Genomic DNA, 18,905 nt, shown 5'->3' with positions numbered 1-18,905 from the left:
GGGGCCGATGCGAGCGCGGCGGCCTCTTCGAAGCTGTGGCAGCCCTCCTCCTGGGCTCGAGTTGAAAACAAAAAGTTACAGGCTGCCCATTTCTTCAGGAAAAGAGGCGGAGGCATTTTCTTTGAGTGGTTGCTCCGTAAGCAGCTAACGGCAACCCGCTTTGCAAGAAGTTGCTTTCCCGATTTGCAAAAACTGAACTGTTTTCATTCAGTGGGTTTCTGGATTTAAGGAGCCGGTATTTTATATTTTTGAAGACATGCTCAGAAGTTAAAATTTTATTAACCTTAATTAGATTGTTCCCCGAAGGGATTTTAGGAAAATAGGAAGTCTAGGAGGAAGCACACTGAATTCCACGGGTTGGATGTATATAGTAGACACACAACCTGAGCCTGGATTAAATACCATAAAATATGTAGGAACTCCAGAGTTGACAAGGACCGTGTTTTTAATTTTAGCAGCCAAAGTTCTCTTTGCTGCTGCTAATCTTTGTTATTGCTAAGTGAGGCACTGGCACTTCTGTTCCAATGAAATTTTTCCTGATGCAAAATAATGGGAGAGAGGGAAAATAAAATTCCTTAATCACTACTTTTCTCTGGATTCCGGTCTTCAGAGTATAACCCCAGTATATTTTTCTAAGAGTTTTAAACTAACTGCTTTGGTTTAGGACATGATTAAGATTTATGAATTCATTGCAGTTGAAGGTCTGTGAAGCAGTTAATTTGAAGAAGTCCTCACTTTAAAAAGTCAGACCAGAGAGAGAGAGAGAGAGAGAGTGCAAAACAAGCAAATGGAGTTATTAAAAAAACATACTGAGTTTTCTTGTCTTATTCTGTTTTGTAATTATTTTGCTCTGAAATGTAGAGCACTTCTCAGTTCTGCACTTAAAAAATACAGGCCACCCACCTTCCATTTATGTTAAATTGTTTTTCTATAGTAGCACATTTGCAAGAATTTATGTTTTGAGCAGTACAATAGGCAATTCGAGAAAATGGTGTTTGGGTTATGAACATTATTCTCTGGTACAAATAGTTATCTTGCTATTGAAATAGATATTATTGTAGCAGGACTTTGTGTTTAAATTGTTTTTGCTGCTGTATCAACATTCCTTTTCAAAACAATTCAGGGAACAAGTATTGAATAGATTAATAATTGTAATATATCACTTTCCATTTTATAATTTTGAAGTTGATTATTTTTATTTATTAAATTGATAGCTTCTTGTACAAGAACTCAAAGTGTGTGCACAGTAGTCCTATTTTTCCCCATTACAATCCTGTGAGATAGGTTGGGATGAGAGATGGTGACTGGCCCAAAATTACCCTGAGAGTTTCTGTAGCTGAACAGGGACTTAAACCTGCATCTCCCCCAATCCTAATCCAATAATTTAACCAAGGCTCCACTGACTATCTTAATGTACAAACAAATCTTGGAAAAATTATAGACAAAACAGTGCTGCCAAGAAAATAAAGAAGACATATTTGGGCTAATGAGAAGCTGTACAGGTAGTCTTCAACTTACTGCCATAATGGAGCCTTCTTATTACAATTGCAAGTTATTGCAGTTATTAAGCTTGTTGTGGAGATTGCCTAACTGCCTTACTTAACCCCCATCCCTTCTCTCGCAGTCCTTAAGTGTCTGCATGTGTTATTAAGCAGAGCACAGGATGCTTCGGGTGGGGAAGGCCTTGGGAGGCCTCCTAATGCCTTCCTCAGCCCATGAGGGACCTTTTGACCTGCTTCCTGTCCCTCGGGGAGTCTATAGGTCTTGTGCCTCATTTCCTACCCATTGAGTCCCATTCCCTCTTCAAACCTCATCAATCACTCACTTTCTATAGATCTCGGGAGATCATATTGTGAAAGGAGAGCAGATTGTTCCACCCCTCGGTATCCCTTCAGCTGATGTGGTGCAGTCCCAGATGTGTGTGCCATTTTCAGATGGCCACAATTCTTTGGGACACTCTGGAAATGCTACACACTTCTGGGACAGGATGCTGAGGGGCAGAGCATCTTGCTCTCCTTTTCCAACACAAGCTCAAGTGCAAGCAAGCGAGCAGTTGGTGGGGAGGAGGAGAGGAGAGTTCAGGACCCAGGGGCATAGAATGATCCCACGGCTTGCAGGGATCAGCAAGGTGGAATGGATGGGAGATGCTTCTTGGGGGTGTTAGGCTGTGTCACCCCATGGCTGATCATAAGGGTGAGTCTGCCTGAATTTTGTTCATACAATCATATGGTCCTGCAGCAGTGATAACTTCAAAACTGGTTGTAAGTAGCTTTTCATGGGTCTGTCATAATGTTGAATGATCATGAAGTAACTAGTCATAAGTGGAGGAAAGTCTGTAGAAGGAAATCTGTCAAAAAACCAAAGTTGAGGCAATAAAGCTGAGAAGGTAAAAAAAAAATCCAACTAATGGAAAATATTACTTGACTTATTCCATATGTTAGCAAAAGAGTTTATTTTTATTGGTTTTTATTAATAAAAATGTTAAAACAAATATTTATTATTGGTTTATTAAACAAATACCATATTAAAACATGATTTCTTGTTTCATCCAATTTACGAATGCTAGGCCTGCAGTATTTTTCCAGATATGCAATTAACTAACTTTCATGTCTATATAAATGACTGAGTACAGTAGTGAATTGCATCAATATACAATATACCAGCTTTCTCAGTCTGGTCTTTGTATGAGGATAGACTGCATCTCTTACTGTCACAGCAGGCTATGATCAGGGCAATTTGCAGAATGTGGAGTTTATGCATATCCAACAAGCGTCATGTTGAGGTTGGTAGCATTAATTTGATCAGAAAGAAAAAGCAATTCTTGGTAGATTTAGTGGCAAGAAAATAGTCTAGTGACTATTCATATTTTGTATGAAGACATAGTTTTCTTTATCATAATATACACAAGTTTATCCATAACTAGCTTGATACCCATGCTTCGCTATGAAACTATGTGGCCGGGCTTAGTTTTCTGGGAGGAAAATAAGGGAGGGGGGAATTCTGCCTCTGCCTACCAGCATCCATCGGTATTCATCTGGCTAGCGTCCTGTCAGTATGTGAGAGAGTTGAGGGCTGTTTGGAAACTGAAGCAGTATTTGCTGTGCAAGCAAGAAGGAGACAGCAAGGAGCCTAGTCATGGTTTAGCTCAAGTGTTCTGTACTAAAGCTGCTTGGTGCTGTGAAACTGAAACCGAAACTCCTCTGCTTGTATTTTGCATTTGGAACAGATTTTTTTTCAGGTGGGGAGGAGGAGGAGAACTCCTTAGCATCAGAGTGTGTTAATAATAATATATGAAATAGTAATGCTTTGATGGTCATTTCAAAAAATCCTTTCTTAGTGAGTACCTAGAAGCCAAGAGGAACATACCTGCCAAATTTCAAGTTCGTCGGCTTTACTGTTCTGGAGATTTTGTGATGATGCATGAGTGGTATTTCACTTTTATATATATAGATTGGCTTGGTAATGTCTAAAAAGGAATAAAAAGTCCAGGTTCTTAAATATGTTTTCCTAGTTAGAGAAGAATCTAGAATTAAAACCCCTATTATGTATGTTGAGCTTTTGGGAGGAGAATAAGAAAAGGGCATGTCCCTTCCTTGTTTCATTGCATATTGTGTTATTATTTTGACCTTAGTCTTTGCATACCATCCTGGCATCTGCAATCATGAAAAAGATTCACAATTAACAATATTTTGAATACATGTAAGAAAACCTTGACTGAGACTTCTCCTGGAAATGGATGGGCAGTGGTCGAGGCTTTGGTAAGTAGAAAGAAATAGTTGAGAGCCCATAAGAAACAGAAGAGTAACCTTTAGGTTTTTTTCCTTTTGCCCTTTGATTCTGGACTTTTTCTAGGCTAAGTGCCACAATTAAACTTTGAACAGTATTCTGGGAACCACAGTTCCAAAAGGAGTAGGTGAGGTTAAGGGAAAAAGGAATTGAATGAAAATTAAACATCATGAATACATACTTTCCAGCCATAGGTTTCTGTCACATTATTACAATTTGATGTTGGCATCTAGAGGCCGGATTCTGACATTTGGAGAGCATTCAGATTCCAACTAACCCTGTGGCCCCTGGGTTGTATCCTTTCCTCTGTTCAAAATCTGACCCAAAGCTGACAAGGGTCAGGGAGCAAACACACATGCCTACTAGAACTGACTCTTGGAAATGCCAGCAATGCCAGCTTGCAGTCACAAACTAGGGGACAGGTCACACAGCGAGAAGAACAGCTCATCTCACCTGCTCTCTGCAGCAGTTTTGAAGTAGAAAGGAACCTGGGAACAGCAATAGCTGCTTTTTACACATGGCAGGTATTTATGTGTTGACTTGCAGTAGAAGTGCATAAGACATCCTACCCAATTTGGCAATTTGAGCTGGGAGTTATTTGAGCCATGTTCCATACCGTACTGTTCTGAAAAAGGGTCAAATCCATGTCAGGTTGCCTTGTGCTGTATTTGAACACTGGTTTAAAATATGGTATGAACAATTTCCCAGAGATGAATGGGAGTTCTATTGATGTAGTAGTACATGTGAAAAACAACATGAAGTCTTTTTTCCCTTTCTGAAAGGGAGAGAAAAGATTGGTTTTTTGGGGGCGGGGGGAAATAATGCAGAGATCTGATAAGGTATCTTGAAGAGAAATACACTTCGTTTCAAATTAGCATGTAAGAGGCTAGTGATAATGCAAGTTCATTGTATGTCAAGGTACTAGTATGTACCTACCCAATTGGGGGCTGCCAAAATCTGAAAGAGTTTTTTCTCTGTGTCTTCTCTGTCATCTAGCAATTGCCCAGATTTGGGCAGCGTTACTGTTGTGCTTTAACTTTTCAGTCTCTCAAAAGCAGAGGACCCGTGATAACCCTGTATCAGTTGGGAAGCTATACAAACAAATCTTCCTTACAGTTGTGGCTTGACTGAGCAATAGTATCCTAGAACGGGTTTGTGTTACTCTGCTTTGGGTACAAAGTGACTTCTCATAAGAGAGGCTGGCAATTCATATAGGGGGGTAATACGTTTTTTTATGGGCGGTGGTGGTATGGTTTATAACTTTTGCAGGGCAATGAAAGATGAAAAGGGTAAAATACAAGTTAACTGCTTGCAGACAAATTATAATTTTCAGCAGCAGGTTTTAGGAGGCCATTGAGCAAACATAATTAGGCTATTCTCATCCCCCAAGACCAGTCTGTATCATTGACTCGTGGAAACAGGATAGTGAATGGAGAAGGCTTTGAATTTTCCTTGATCTTTGATTCTCCCTCACTTGGAGAGAGCAGGACCCCAGAGAGCGAAAGCCAAGAGGGAATTAGCAGAGCCTTGATGTCAGTGAACACATTTTCTAAGTGTAGTGAGAACACTGGCTACCTTGGAGGGAAACTTGTTCATCCCTAAAATATAGTTGCTATGAAACCTGGGAGAGAGCTATATGAACACCTACACTTACAGTTTGGGGGCCAAGGTGAATTAGTTTTATTTTCTGTCTTGCCTAGGTTTAAGTGTCAGTAAACACAGCAGGATTACATATGTATAGGATGAAGTTTGTGTAATTTTAGGACATGACTGTGGCTATTATATTTTTGAAGATATTTTCAAGGAAGTGCAAAGCTGTTTCTATCACATTACAAGATAAAGAATTTTCCAGGAATTTTATGTTGCAAAACTACAGCTGGAGCAAGTTTCTTGCAATCCAAGAAATGCATGTGTCTTGTTTGTCTTATTCTTCTAGGAATTTTCCAGGGTGGCAGCCATCTGAAACCTTCCATCACTTCTAGATAATTGATTTTCTTAGAAAAAATATTATATAGCTTTATTGCCTTCAGTAATCAATCATGTATGACAAAGAGATATGAAACATCATAAAAATCTAAAAATTACATAATTGTAAAACCTTAAAATTAAGGTAGTACTTTCCTAACTAAGGCAATGATGGCTCTAAGAAATTTTGCAGCTTATCTAGAGTTGTTCTGATCTGATAGCATGAAGCAAATAAAACAATTGCTTACAAGATAATACGTAGAAGTAAAAACATAGTTATGAATACATGGATACATATAAGAAAAATAAAAAATATATATAAAAGAAACAATAGGACAGGGACGGTAGGCACGTTGGTGCACTTATGCACACCCCGTACAGACCTCTTAGGAAAGGGATGAGGTCAATAGTAGACAGTCTAAGGTTAAAGTTTTTGGGGTTTGGGGAAAAAAACCACAGAGTCAGGTAGAGTATTCCAGACATTGACCACTCTGTTGCTGAAGTCGTATTTCCTGCAATCAAGTTTGGTGCGATTAACCTTGAGTTTGTATCTATTGTGTGTTCTTGTATTGTTATGGTTGAAGCTGAAGTATTCATTGACAGGTAGGACATTGTAATGTATGATTTTATATACTCTACTTAGATCGGACCGAAGGTGGTGTAGTTCTAGATTTTCTAGGTCTAGAATTTCAAGTCTGGTGGCATAAGGTATTCTGCAACGAGTAGAGGAGTGAATAACTCTTCTTGTGAAATATTTCTGGACTTTCTCAACTGTGTTAATTGTGTTAATCTCAATTGTAGCCATAAGTCAAGAACTATCTGTAAGGTAATCCTTTAGGTTTGAAGAAGACACCCTATTGTGTAGTTCATCTGTGGAGAGAGAGAGGTGGCTTTCCAATCTGGAAACACAGAGTCTAGCACAATGGGGGCACTGGAAGTCGATCGTTATAGTGAAATGTGGGTGTTATTTTTTGACACCACTCAAGGTTTTCTATCATTTTTTGGTGGCGCCTGTCTTCAAAGCTGGTGGAGTCTTCATAGCACAGGGCTCACCAGTGGATTCTGTCAGAAGGCACAATTACCATTTCCCTTGACTGGCTATGACAGTGACATTGGGTTTCTTTCACAGTGTCTTTGTAGTGCTTGCACGGTCAAACTCAAGGTCTCTTCTTCAGTTCCAGTATATTTTAGAACAACTTGCAAGGCATAGGGCAGCCACCCATTCTTATGATGTGTCCCACCTATCTCATCTAGGCTCTGATAATCAGGGACTCAATGCTGATGGAAACCCTGCAAGCTAAGACTCCAGGTTGGAGACATGGTCTTGCCAATGAATACCAAGAATGGAGCAGAGTGCGCACATGTGAAATTTCTGCAACTGTTTGATGTGTCTTCAGTACAGAGTCCAGGATTTACACCCGTATAGGAGAGAAAAGGTAACCGCAGCAATGTACACTTTCAGCTTTGTGGAGATATGGTTGTTGTATTGATTGAGCACTCTAATATGCAGCCACCCCAATGCCTGGCTGTTTTTTCTGAGCCTAGAATCAATTCCCTTGTCTATTGAGATAATGCTTGCAAGTATTGGGAGGCTGTTTACATTTGTCAGTTGTCAACAGCGAATATTTTGTTCTTTGGGTTTTGTTATTTGGCATGAGCCAGTAAAGTACTCCAGTTTTGTTCAAGGTGATAATCAAGCAGAATCTCATGATTTGTTCAGCATTATCTCTAGATCAGGGGTCGCCAACTTTTTGGACCACAGGGACCACCAAACTCATAATTTTAAATCCCGGGGACCACTAATATGAATTTTGACTGACAGTGGCTTGCTGACGTTCATGGGAGAGAGAGAGAGAGATGATCTAACCTCTCTCTCTCTCCCTCCCTCCCTCTCTCCCTTTCTTCTCTCTCTCTCTCTCTCTCTCTCTCTCTCTCTCTCTCTCACACACACACACACACACACACACACACACACAGGCAGGGGTGGGATTCAAATTTCTTAACAGCTGGTTCTGTGGGCGTGGCCTAATTTGTCGGTGTGGCTTGGTGGTCATGTGACTGGCTGGGCATGGCTTGTATGTCAATATAAATAGTTATATAAATATTGAATTTTTTTATAAAAAAGAGCAACTTTTACTCAAAATCAGGCAAAGCAGGCAAGCAGATTAAGTTGCTCAGAGAATCACAGATTCATTCAGAGATCTATCTGCCATCGGCTAGCTGAGTCTGTCACATAAAATTTGCTTGCAAGCAAACTCATAACATTTGCTAGCAAGCAAACTCACAAAATTAACTCACAGCACACCATATATGTAAATATTGAATTTTTTTATTAAAAAAAGAGCAACTTTTACCCAAAATCAGGCAAAGCAGGCAGGCAGATTGAATTGCTCACAGAATAATAGATTTACTTAGAGATCTGTGTTTCTGCATCGACTAGCTGAGTCTGCACTGCTTCAGTCCTAAGGAAGGTCCTAAGAAAGCAGAGCCGAAGTTCTAAAGATTAGCTAGAAAGCAAGTAATCCAACGATTTCCTGCTTTCTAGCTAATCTAAATCTCCCAGCACAGCAGAACAGCTGATGGTCGGAAAAAGGAAAAATAGCATCTTAGCAGGCAAGCTTGCCAGGTAAGGAGTGAGCGGGCAGGTAGAGTACCCGCGGGCCATGTGGGCTGTGCAGTCTTGTGTTCCTGCGCAGCCTGGATTAATTGCTTTGGGGGGTGTTCTGGGGGTGACATTTCTCTGCAGATCACCAAAATTTTCTTTCAGACCACCAATGGGCCGTGGGCCACCGGTTGGCGATCGCTGATCTAGATCCCTATCTTTGTGTGCCAGGCATGCCCACTCATCAGCAAAGAGGGTTTCTTGAATGACTGTATGGAGGCATTTCATCTGTGCATTCAAGCGTCAAAGAGAGAGCCATCCAATCACTATTTGGTATACACTTCCTTCTTCAGACCCTGGACAGCATGTGACAACATGCAAGTAAAGAGCAGAATAGGACACAACCCTGTTTTACCTCATTGGAAATGGCAAATGCAGCTGTATCATTGTAAAGAACCTGTTATGGCATTCCATGATTGAAGTAACTGAATCAACTTCATGAATTTATTTGGGCATCCGTAACATCTCAGGATGATTCAGAATGCCTCCCGTTTTACCATGTCAAATGCTTTTGTCCAGTTAGTAAAGACAGAGTAAATAGGCTTGTTCTGCTTGATGCACTTCTCGTGGACTTGCCTTGTGGCAAACATCCTACGTGCTGTATTCCATTCTGGCTGAAAGCCACACTGCACCTTTGGGAGGTTCCCTTCTGAGATAATGATAAGCCTGTTCAGGACAATGCAGGAAAAGATCTAGCCTGTGATGGACAGCAGAGAGATACCTTTGTAGTTTCTGCGGTCTGGTTTGTTTTCCTTATTTTTATAGAGAATCACAATATGACAGTGTCACAATGACGGCACTGAAATCATCAGGCATCTCCTCTGTGGACTAAATGTTTGCCGAGATGTATTGGAGCCCCCTTGCAAGGCATTTGGGTTAGTGCCAATTGAGTAAGTTGGAAATGTGGTCAGCCCAGTGATTTTTCAGTCCTTTCTGGTCTTTGATAAGGCTCAACTCATCAGATGACAAGGGGAGTATCCTGATTGAGAAGGACTATAAATCCAGAGAAATTACAATATTAATTACAAAATACAGTTAGTCCTCAACTTATAATCACAATGGACGCCAAAATTCCTGTTAATGAGTGAGACATTTGTTAAGTGAATTTTGCTCCATTTTATGATCTTTCTTGTCACAGTTGCTAAGCAAATCACTGTGGCTGTTAAGCCAGTAACATGGCTGTTAAAGGGAATAGGGCTTCCCAATTGACTTTGCTTCTCAGAAGTTCACAGAAGGAGATCACATGACCCCGGGACCCCATATGAGTCAGCTACCATGCCTGAGTTTTGATCATGTGACCACAGGGATGTTACAACGGTCATAAGTTACAACGGTCATAAGTGTGAAAAACATTCATAAGTCACTTTTTTCAGTGTTTTTATAACTTCGGTCACTAAATGAGCTGTTGTAAGTTGAGGACTACCTGTACTAAAATCAAGTATTATAATTATACTAAAATCAAGACAAATTTAAAATCACTCTTAACAAAATCCAAATCAATTCAACTAACAGTGCAAAGTTTGGTGTATGGTTAAGTTTTCATTGTTTTCCTAACTTCTGGAGAAGAGGCCCAAGGCACCTCCATAGAGAATGCATTCCAGCCACAGAGGAAAAGGCTCTTTGCCACGGACTAGACAGCCAAGCCTCTGGCAGCTGACAAACTCTTTGAAACAGCTTGTCTTTCTGATTTAAGTAACAGGACGGGTATAGCAAAAATGCTGGTTTCTCAGACAGTAAAGTCCTGCATTAGAACTTTAAAGGTCCTACAGTAGGTAGTTGGCAACATCTGCAGATCTTTCAGTGTAAGCATTATAATGATGCATGGACTTTGTACCAATAAGCAGTCTTAATGCCCCATTTTGTATCCATTGCAATTCCATGTGCAAATAAAGTGCATAGATGCTTTAAGGTTAGCTTCACATTAAGGCACAGCCAGTAATCAAAGCAAAATATAAGTAAAGCATACAGTAATTAACTGTCCCTAAGCCACCCCAGCTTAGAAAAAGCCAGAGTTGCAACTAATCTGATGTTAAAAAATAGGACTTCTAGGTTGGGAGGTGTCCAACTGTCATTTTGATTCCCTACTTAGTCTGTAAGCTAAAACAAAAAGAGATCAGCTATCAGCCTGACTGCCTTTCTTTGCAGCTTCAATATTTGCTTTTAGGCCATGCTCCAGTCCTTGTTCTCCGCCATCCCTCTGCGTACTGATTTGTCATTGGGGGTGGATTGATTCATTTATGCATGTTACTCATTTACTGTCCACGCAAGCCCCAGCAAAGAAGCGTTCATTATATTTCAGGCACCATTGCATGAATGATGGCTCATGCAGCTAACCAGGAACCAGGAAGGAGGGGGAGACTTGTCTAGATCAGCTGGAAATGACCAATAGGAACATCTCAAATCTCACTTATTCCTGGTCACCTGACTTCCCTCCAACATGATGGATGGCAAATCATAATAGATTTTCAATATCTTGGAGTCGTCTTTGATTCTTCTTAAGGAGAAAAATACTAATAAAGCTCTCACTCATGAGTTGGGGATGAGAAGAAAACAACATCTTGTGTGGGATGGCAGAAAACCCTAATCTTTTTTGTTATTTTTAAGATTGCTAACCTTGCTGCAAAATTCTGTAACATGGCTAGGAGGCAGCAAGAGATATAGATGGTTGCCACTGACCCATCATCCAGATCAGGCAGTCCTAAATTCCAGATAATACTTGGATCAAGTTGTGGAGGCTTTACTTGGTAGTTGCAGTTTGTGTAGCAGCAGTTTTTTTTTTATTGACTTTGACTCCTAGTGACAGCCTGGACAAGTCTGCTGTTTTCTTGGTAATGTTTTCGGAAGTGGTTTGTCATGACCTCCCTGAGAGAGGTTGAGAGAGAATGACTGGCTCAAGTAGGGGCAGTTTACTCACAAGGAAGCAAGAACGTTTCTCAGAGTCCAAAAGTGACTTATAAACATATTTTGGGATATAACTGAGTCATAGCCACAAAAGGAGCAAGCCAACAAAAAACAAAAGCAATGGGTCATGAGTACATTTCTATAGTAGAAATAGAAAAAGCCTGTCAGGCTTTAAATGTTTGCTTTTTCAGCAGCTAATAATCAATCAAGGCATTGCAGTAGGAAAATGTCAAGCCATGTTTGGGCAAAAGGAAAACAAGGCTTTTTAGGAAAAGTGGGGGGGGCGGGGGGGGGAAACATTCATTTAAAACATTCCTACCCAGAGGCAAAAGTTGTCATGGGAACTAAGTAAAAATCCACAGGCATACTCAATGTAAGTGCATCTTTAAATACAACCCCTAAAATTGAGTGTCTTTTCAAAAAGATATGTTGGTTTTATGCTAGTATTGTCACAAATCCCAAGATCTCTGTCACTGCTCCAAAACATGTAGTTGCAAATTCAACTGGAGTTTCTAAATAATATTCCCACAGGAATAAATAACATTCCTAAATAAATAATATTCCTAAGAGAATCCTAACTGTAACTATAAAGAAATAGTATATTCATTCAAAATCTGTACCAAAATACTGTCTCCCAAACTCCAAAGTTTTATGACAGCAAAATGTAACTAACTAACATATACACCCTAAAAGCAATATAGGGAAGGATGTTAAAAGATAACAACAAAGAATGTGCTGTGTTGTTCCACAAACAATACTCATAGCAATCCAGATAAGAATTCCTCTGGTTAGTACTCCTCAAATTCCAAGCCTAAGTTTGATACCTGATTTGTTTTAGTTCCATTCCATTATTCTTAATAAATATAAATTTAGAAAATTCAAAAATGAATATAAAGATTAGTCCCTGCACTTTTCTTGGCAATGTTTTTGAAAGGTTTTGCCATGGTCATCTTCTTAGGTTTGAGAGACAATGACTAGAATGTATCATAGATGTGTGGAAATCACATGTCTGATATTTTATATTTCATGAATAATCAACAGGGTTTTTTTAATAATTTGAAGAATATCTGGTAAAATATTTTGCTTGAGTAGCCATAGCGGAGAAGATTGGGGAAGCGTATTTATTTTGAACCCAACTTGCTGATGGGTGCCATGTTAATTTGATATTAAACTGTTACAAGGCCAGCAAAATCAGAATGTTTGCTCATTTACCCAGTTTCATTTAAAGGTACCTCTCATTTGTATTACAAGAACACTGACTAAGTTCAGGGTCTCTGCCATTAGATGCTTTGCAAACATGGAGTGCAATAACCCTAAACTGCCTGAGTAAATAAGAGCAATTACTTTGAAGAAATGATCTTATTATCTTCAGCATTGAGGAAATCAATGAACGGAGAGAACTTACACATTTTCTCACCAAGTTGTAAGCTTAGGAAATTTAACCTGTCATCTGTGCAGCCCCCCCACCCCCCATGCCCCACTTGACCTGTTTTCCTTTTCATTGAACAATAATTTATATAGGAAGATGCATAATAAATATAGTAATCTTTATTCTTTATTGGGTTATTTGAGGACTTTCATAAGCATTCCTTAAAGAAATTAGAAGTAGATAAATGTACCGTATATACTCGAGTATAAGCCGAGTTTTTCAGCACATTTTTTGTGCTGAAAAAAACCTCCTCATGGGCGGGCTCAGAAAACAACACGAGCAGTCGCCACCACCTCCTCCCCCTCCTCCCGAGCGGACTGAAAGCAGCTGGGGCTGAGGAAACGAAGCCAAGCGGAGCTGAAGCCACGTCTAGAGCTCAGAAAACAACGCGAGCCGCTGCCACCACCACCTCCTCCTCCTCCTCCCGAGCGGACTGAAAGCAGCTGGGGCTGAGGAAACGAAGCCAAGCAGAGCTGAAGCCACGCCTAGAGCTTAGAAAACAACGCGAGCCGCCGCCGCCACCACCTCCTCCTCCTCCCGAGCGGACTGAAAGCAGCTGGGGCTGAGGAAACAAAGCCACCTCGGCTCACGTTGTTTTCTGAGCCTAGAGCCAGGGCGCTTTCATTGCACGGCGGAGCTTCTTGTCTCAGGAAACACCGGGCGTCGTTGCTGCCCCTGAGGGGAGGGCGATTCTGGGCTGCGCGATTGGGGGACTTCGTGGCTTTGGGTGGGTGGGTGGGTGGGAGCGAGGACGGACGGAGTCCGCGAAGCGGGGCTTGCCTGCCCTTGCTGGCTGCCTCTGCTTCCTTAGGGGTGGGGAAGGGGGCTCATCTGGACCAAGGGTGAGTCTCCCCCTCAGTTTCTCCTGAAGGATCTTCCGTCGCTTTTGCCTTCTCCCTATGTCTTCCCTCTGTTAAACCCCCCACACACACACACACACTTATTTTCAGGCGGATAGATTTCGTGTCTGAGCATTCTCACATGACGGTGGGTCTTTCCCCCCCCTAAAAACAGTTAAAAAAAGAAAAAACAATATATCCTCATGCAAGAACTTTTCTGCTTCCGATTACCCCCATGCTTACAAGTTGCAAAGGAAACACGGAAGCAGGGAAGCGGCTGCCCAGCTCCGGAGCTCCACACCATTTTTCTTTCAGAGGGAATCTCACTCGAGTATAAGCCAAGGGGGGTTTTTTCAGCACAAAAAATGTGCTGAAAAACTCGGCTTATACTCGAGTCAATAAGTTTTCCCAGTTTTTTGTGGCAAAATTAGGTGCCTCGGCTTATATTCGGGTCGACTTATACTCGAGTATATATGGTAATCCATTATTTTGTTTGGAGGCATGTTCCTTTATGAAAAAATATTATTTGGGGTATAAAGAGCATCCCAAATAGTGAAAGGCAATAATTTTGTTTGTATTGGGATAAATAGGAGTTATGCTAGCCAAAACAGCCAATTTACGAACGTACAAGCAATAGTAATAGCACTTAGATTGATATACCACTTCATAGTGCTTTACAGCCTTCTCTAAGTGGGTTTACAGAGTCAGCATATTGCCCCCAACAATTTGGGTCCTTATTTCATCATCCTCGGAAGGATGGAAGGATGAGTCCATCTTGAACCAGTGAGGATCAAACTCCTGGCTGTGGGCAGAGTTAGCCTGCAGTACTGCATTCTAATCAACGTGCCACCACAACTCTTTTAAGCCACCGTGTTCTTTAAATTTGAAAAGTGTCCAAAATTTCAGTGGCATCCCATTACCTTATTATCCCATAATGTGATTCATTGATATGAAAGTAGGTGAAAATATGAGTGGTCCCCCAAACTGAGTGAAAAATATATAAAAATTCCCCCACAAAAAGAGAGTATGCTGATGGAAAATGAAAGTTTTCAGCATTAGAACTATCAGTCACACATAGCACCCCCCACAGTTATTATTTACGTATTATCTTTCTATTAAATTTGAGCACTAAAAGCTGATAACACACAGAACAATGTTAAACATGAAATATTAAAAATTAAGGACATAAAATAAAAGAAAGCTTCAATTAGCAATCAGAAACCTGGGCAAAGAGATATTATTTGATTGCTCTTCTAAAGGTAGTGAACAAAGAGCGTGTTGTTGGATTACATTCTGCAGCCTGTGAGGAATGCAAGAGAAAGTCTTCTCTTACATTCCTCACAGGCTAGAGAAAGTCTAGAAAACTTAACTTCAGGCCCATTCTTCCAAGGAAAATGCCATGCATCCAAAACATACTGAATTTTGAATCCTGGATCAAATTATGTCTTGAGAAAAGTGGCTCTGAATCTTTTTCTGGATTCAGTTTCACTTTAGTTTCCTTCATCTAATCCCTTAGTAGGTTTGGCTATATTCAAAAATATCAATTGGGTTTTTTGCACCTAGATGGCAAGAAGCAATACAATTAGATATTATTAATATATTTATAATCTCAGTGAATGATGAAGTGCATGTGAGAGTGAACAAAGTATGGTTACAATGGAAGGAGATCATTGGAGTGCTCTGCGATTGATGCATGCCAATCTTAAGGTATAGAAAACAATGGTATGTCTAGTAGTTTTATGTGGTGTCAAGTGCTGGCCAACCACCAAATGCAGTAAGCGTTGTGCATAGAGATGTGCATGCTTCATTGGTCATTAGGTATTTTTCTTCTTGACCTTGTCAGTAATCATGTAATATGGCGGTAAATGGCCGTTGTGCCAATACTGAAAAAATGTGACAGAAATGCCTACATGTTGGTATGACCATGTCCTATGAGCAGTACCTTATTGTGTTGCCTGCATTGCTTTCCACTTTAACACATTTCTTTAAAACTCTAAACTTATGCAAGAGTTCCAGCAGTATGACACAACTTTTTCAAAACTAGGCTTCCAGGTGAGCCTGCTGAACACTATTGCCTGGACTTGCACAGTTGAGGTTTCAAGAACCACATTCATTTCAGACAATCATGCTCTTGTGAAATTTGACGCCTCTCCATCCATTTCCATGTGAAGGATGAAAAGGGGAAAAAAAAGAAAAAGGATGGCAATGAAAAGAATAGGCTCATACCTACACATTGCCAGGAGATACCAGGCTGATTCATCCACTCTAAGCTGCCAACAACATAGGCCCTTGAGTTGAATAGCATGTCACACCTTGAAATTCCACCTGATTACTGTAAACTTAAAGTGAAAATGCCATTTTAGTACCAGTTCAACTAAAGATGACGAGATTGTGATGTACATGAGCTAACAGCATTGGGATTTTTATCCCTTGGTTAGTAGACTGAAACGAAGATTTGCTGTACCATTGCTTCAATTAGCTCAGAGAGAGACAACATGGTACTGGAGAATACCTGCTTTAGTTCTTGGCCAAGTCTCCTGCCTCATTTTATTTTATTATAATTTTTAAAAAAGGGAAGTGAAGGGTGTGACATACTGCAGTGCAAAGGATTTGCCTTTAGTATCAGTTATGCATCAGAACACATTTTAACAGAATAACAATTGGAAGGGACCTTGGAGGTTTAATACAGGTTTAATATTGAGGGTTGTTGGAGGAGTGGTAAATTACTAGTAAAAGCAGAGCTAGTTGACCTGGTTTTTAAATATCTAAATTGCTAGAAGGCAGCAAAGAGATTTATTTATTTATTTTATATCCAACCTTTATTGTTTTTATAAACAAAGCAGCAAACATATCTAATACTCCTATTTTCCTCATAACAATCCTGTGAAATGAGTTGAGTTGAGAGTGAGTGACTGGGCCAAGTTCACCCAAATACCTTTCATGCCTAAAGCGGATTAGAACTCATGATCTCCCGATTTCTAGCATGGTGCCTTAATTAGTAGACCAAACTGGCTCTTATACAGGTGGTCCTCCACTTACGACCACATTCGAGTCTAAAATTTCTGTTGCTAAGTGAGGCAATTAATGATTTCCACCTCATTTTGCAACCTTTCAAGCCATAGTTGTTAAGCAAATCACTGCAGTTAAGTGAATCGTGGTCATTAAGTGAATCTGGCTTCTCTTATTGACTTTGGTGATTGGAAGCCAGTTAGTAAGGTTATAGATTCGTGATGGTGAACCTATGGCACGCATGCCACAGGTGCCACGCAGATCCATTTGTTTGGGCACACGAGCCCCAGCCAAACTTACCTTACTATGCAAGCGCATGCCTCCCAGCTGATTTTCAGCCTCCCAGAGGCTCGAGGGAAGCCTCTGCAGCCTTTGGAGGCCGAAAAACAGACCTGTTTCATCACTTCCTTTATTTCCGGAAATACTGGAAGTGATGAAACAGGCCCATTTTTTGGCTCCAAAGATTGCAGAGGCTTCCCTCGAGTCTCCGGGAGGCCGAAAAAGGCCTCAAACGGGCCGAAAATCAGCTGGGAGGAAGATGCAGTGCAAGTAAGGGGGCGGCATGGGGGGATCGCATGCATATGCGCAGAGGGCATGGGGGTCCCTGCGCACATTGCCTTCTGGGACATGGCATGCGCAATTTTCGGCACAGGAGCCAAAAAAAGATTAGCCACCACTGTTATAGATGGTGGTCACATGACCCCGGCAACTCATCATACATACTTGCCAGTTGGCAAGTATCCAAAATTTGATCACATAACCACGGGAATGCTGCAATAGTTGTAAGTGTGAAAACTGCTCATGTCATTTTTTTTCAATACTGTTGCATTTTCAAGGGTCACTAAATGAATGGTCGTAAGTCAAGAACCACCTGTACAGAAAATGCCAACTAATTGGTGGTGTTCAGTGGTTATCTTTATTTTGTGCAACCAAATAAATTAGGTGTTTTGTAATAGGTCACACAGCTCGTGGCAGCCATTTTGTCACCAGAGAATTCTCTTAGGAGCCATTTTGTGGGAGATCCATGCTATAGTCTGTTTGTTGGCTCCATATGCTTATAATTCCTAACTATTTTGAAGATGGGGAGTTCTTTCTTCAGAGGATTGGCCCCCATTTACAAAATAATTGAGAATTAAGCAACTACTAGCATATGGCCCCCATTTACAAAATAATTGAGAATTAAGCAACTACTAGCATATTATGAATAAACCGATTGTAAATAATAGTCTTTATTATCATGATCTTGATTAATGGGTTAAAATAAATTTGTATTCTGTGTTCATAAATGTTCACTTATGCAGACACTTACTATTTTTTACAGATGACAATTCCCCCCCCCCCCCATTTACAAGACTGACAGTGTGTGCTTTGATGAAAGGATGTACGCTTTAGTTTCCAAAGTCTGTTAAAATATTAATTACAATTCATGTGTGCCTGCCAAGGGCAGCTGAACAAAGGGCTATAACTTGGTCCCATGACTTCTGGTCACTCAACCTGTGTTTAAGTACAAAGCTCAAACTGTTAGCTTGGAAACCAACGCAGGACACTCAGCCAGATCATCCGTCTCTTTCCAATAAACATCAAGTAGCCATGATTAAGATAACAGCCAGCAACAGATTAAGAGTCTTATAAACTGCATGTTATAAACTGCAATAATCAAGAACCTCAGTCTAGTTTCTTTCAGAGATTCCCTAGAAACAGATAATTATAATCTGTTTACCTGCTGTTAGGCTGAACCTCAAGCACACTTCTTAGCCTGTCTAGACATAGGTTTCCCTCCACCCCCAATTTTGCTCACTTTAAGGCCTGTGGACTTCAACTCCCAGAATTCCTCAGCCAGCAGGGCTCCTCAGAAAGACCTTTGCTGCAGTGCTTCTACAAAGGTTTCTGCCCCAGGAATAATTGCCAGTGGTGTCAGTTTCTGAAGGAGCATAGCTATAATTCTATGAGAATTTTTGGGAAGCAACTGTGAAACTCGACAGTGCTTACTTCTGACAATGTGTATTTTATTTGTGAAAGACATTGAGCTTAAATCAAAAGAAAACAAATTGCCCACTGAAATTTAACCTTTAGCTTTTAAGTCAAATTGTAACATGTTCTTGCAAGGAGGTGCTATTGTTTGTATTGGATGATGTCAAAGCTAAAGATTGATAAGACAAATTGCAGTAAAACTTGAATTCCTTAGAGCAAGGAAGACCCATCTGGTATCCTGTGTAGCAGATGATGCCAAAGTCTTCTTTTCCTCAGTTCAGAAACAATTGCTATAATGGCATGCTATAGACCAATGTTTTTCAATCTCGGCAACTTCAAGATT

General features: G+C 40.5%; 1 long non-coding RNA gene across 1 annotated transcript in view; it reads left to right on the top strand.

The window, feature by feature from the left end:
• Nucleotides 1–4,199: 4,199 nt before the first annotated feature.
• LOC148127816 (uncharacterized) overlaps nt 4,200–18,905 on the top strand; it is a 58,831-nt gene continuing 44,125 nt past the window's right edge. Inside the window, exon 1 of the long non-coding RNA XR_015740244.1 lies at nt 4,200–4,310. This is a non-coding gene — a long non-coding RNA (uncharacterized LOC148127816). The remainder of the gene's footprint in view (nt 4,311–18,905) is intronic.

Source organism: Pseudonaja textilis, chromosome 1 (genome assembly GCF_049901715.1).
Source record: "Pseudonaja textilis isolate UNSWEBS1 chromosome 1, rPseTex1.2, whole genome shotgun sequence".
NCBI lineage: Eukaryota > Metazoa > Chordata > Lepidosauria > Squamata > Elapidae > Pseudonaja > Pseudonaja textilis.
This window is presented reverse-complemented; position numbering and strand designations above follow the sequence as displayed.